Here is a 3,408-nt window from a genome sequence, read left to right on the forward strand (position 1 = left end):
AAGACAGGCCCTGGAGAACTGGGAGCCTTGTTATGCTGATGGGCGGGATGTAAATTGCCAACTGCCTCACTGGAGGAGTGCATTGTGTTCCCTAAAACAAGTAAACAACAGAGCTACAGAGCCAAGGGTACTTCCACTCTAGGGAATATACCTTGGGAAAACTGAAAATCAATGAGACAGAGCCAGCCCCAAATTTAGGGCTGCACTGCTTAAAAGAACCTCAACTTGTGTACAGCTTAAATATCCCAGGAAATATAAAAATGGTTCAAAAAATTGTGGTACTTATGTACAATGCAATATCCCTCAGGAATGAAATCAATGTCATAAGACCAGTAGCAGCAAAGTGAGTGGTTCAGGTACGATGATTCTAAGTGAAATAAGTCAAACAGAAAAAGAAACTTAGCATAAGATATCACTTATGAAGATCCTGTAAACATGGCTACACATGAACTGAGTTAGGAAAGAGAACAGAGTCTCACATTTAGAAAACACTCTTATGCCTGCTTAAGGGGGAAGGAGAGGTGGGGGGATGCATAAAACCAGAGTTTGATATAAGCACAGGTACGGTTCCAAAAACCAACTATGGAATAGAAAAGACCTAGACCTTCCTCAGTGAAAGGGACTCAAAACCCCATATTTCCCGCAGAGGAATAGATCTGACTAGTAAGAATCTTAAAACCTATGTATTGATAGGTCTCCGTTAGGGAAACAAGTGTGTCTAGACTGGCATAAACATGGCAGCAGAATCAGCTCAAACCCACTATAAAAATGAATTTCAAAAACAAAACAAAAAAAAAGGGAAATTCTTTACAATTCCTTCAGGGTCTCTGATGAAACGTGGAATGACCCTATGTACAATGACAGCTGGATGTGGCATAAGGCTGGACACTTGGGACTGAGAGGATTGTTGAAATTGGGTGAGAAATTGCAGACACTATAAAGCAATAACGCATGGCCCCCATTCCATGTTTCCCAACTCTCCAGGTTAAAGGGAATATTACTACAGCTCTAACATGTACGGGAAACCTAGAGAATGGACACACTGTGAATACGAAAGGTTTCTAAAACTCAAAGAATATTCCCTCTCCTTTTTTTCCGATTTGACTTTCCAACTGCTTTACTATCAATCTCCCAACTTGGAGAGACAGTCCCTTTAACCTCCTGGTTCGCACAGGTTGCCAATTTGGCAGAGGATGGAAGGGAAGAGGGAGAACCAATGAGAGAGTAGCTGTTATGCATTTGGACAGGCACATGTCACCCTAATTTCCCGGCAGGAAGAAAAATTAAACAAAGTCTCAGCCACCCACCGGGAACCAGTATATCTCCTGAACCTAAATTTTGGACTTGCGTTCTGCTCACAAAAAACGAGTTGAAAAATGGAGCTCAGGGGCACAGCAATTCACAAACAGGCAGAGTAATAAAGGACAACTATCGTCCAAAAATCTGTTGAGGGAAGGCAACGAGGCCGACTTGAGAGCGAGGCAGAATAGCAGGAAACAGATTTCAAGAGGTACGTAGGAATCACCTGTAAAGCACAGGAAGAGGGGCACAACTTCGACAATGATGCACTTGGCCAAAAATGGCATATGCGTTTTCTCCTGAATATATAAAGGAGAAAACGTATATGCATGTCCTTTTTGGCCAAGCAAGCAACTGGGCAATGCAAATCTGCACTACAAAGAAGTATCACTTCCCACAGGTCAAAAGAAACAACCACAATATGTGTAAAAACAAGAAAGGTCAGAGAGGCCCTGGAGAACAGGCAGCCTTGTTATAATGATGGGCGGGATGTAAATTGCCAACTGCCTCACTGGAGGAGTGCATTGTGTTCCCTAAAACAAGTAAACAACAGAGCTACAGAGCCAAGGCCACTTCCAGTCTAGGGAATATTCCTTGGGTAAACTGAAAATCAATAAGATAGAGCCACCCCCAAATTTAGGGGTGCACTGCTTACAAGAACCTCAACTTGGGTACACCTTAAATATCCCAGGAAATATAAAAATGGTTTAAAAATTTTTGGTACTTACATACGATGGAATATCGCTCAGCCATGAAATCAATGTCATAAGACCAGTAGCAACAAAGTGAGTGGATTCAGGTACGATGATTCTATGTGAAATAAGTCACACAGAAAAAGAAACTTAGCATAAGATATCACTTATGAAGATCCTGTAAACATGGCTATACATGAACTGAGTTAGGAAAGAGAACAGAGTCTCACATTTAGAAAACACTCTTATGCCTGCTTAAGGGGTAAGGAGAGGTGGGGTTATGCATAAAATCAGAGTTTGATATAAGCACAGGTACCGTTCCAAAAACCAACTATGTAATAGACAAGACCCACACCTTCCTCAGTGAAAGGGACTCAAAACCCCATATTTCCCGCAGAGGAATAGATCTGACTAGTATGAATCTTAAAACCTATGTATTGATATGTCTCCGTAAGGGAATCAAGGTGTCTAGACTGGCATAAACATGGCAGCGAGAATCAGCTCAAACCCACTATAAAAAGGAATTTCAAAAACAAAGCAAAAAACAGGGAAATTCTTTACAATTCCTTCAGGGTCTCTGATGAAACCTGGAATGACCCTATCTACAATGACAGCTGGATGTGGCATAAGGCTGGACACTTGGTACTGAGAGGATTGGTGACATTGGGTGAGCAAATGCAGACCATTGAAAGCAATAATGCAAGCCCCCTATGCCATGGGTCCCAACTCTCCAGGTTGAAGGGAATATTACTACAGCTATAACATGGAAGGGAAACCTAGAGAATGGACACACTGTGAATACAATAGGTTTCTAAAACTCAACGAATAGGCCCTCTCATGCTGCTCCGGTTTGACTTTCCAACTGCTTTACTATCAATCTCCCAACTTGGAGATACAGCCCCTTTAACCTCCTGGTTTGCACAGGTTGCCAATTTGGCAGAGGATGGAAGGGAAGAGGGAGAACCAATGAGAGAGTATCTGTTAGGCATTGGACTGGCACATGTCACTCTAACTTCCCGGCAGGAAGAAGAATTAAGCAAAGTCTCAGCCACCCATCGGGAACCACTATAGGTTTTGAACCAAAATTTTGGACTTGCGTTCAGCTCACAAAAAACGAGTTGAAAAATGGAGCTCAGGGGCACAGCAATTCACAAACTGGCAGAGTCATAAAGGACAACTTTCGTTCACAAATCTGTTGAGGGAAGGCAATGAGGCCGACTTGAAAGCGAGGCAGAATACCAGGAAAGAGATTTCAAGAGGTACATAGGAATCACCTTTAAAGCACAAGAAGAGGGGCACAACTTCGACAATGATGCACTTGGTCAAAAAGGGCGTATGTGTTTTCTCCTGAATATATTCAGGAGAAAACGCATACGCCCTTTTTCGCCAAGCAAGCAAGTGGGCAATGCAAATCTGC

Source organism: Mesoplodon densirostris, unplaced genomic scaffold (genome assembly GCF_025265405.1).
Source record: "Mesoplodon densirostris isolate mMesDen1 unplaced genomic scaffold, mMesDen1 primary haplotype scaffold_37, whole genome shotgun sequence".
NCBI classification, from domain to species: Eukaryota; Metazoa; Chordata; class Mammalia; order Artiodactyla; family Ziphiidae; genus Mesoplodon; species Mesoplodon densirostris.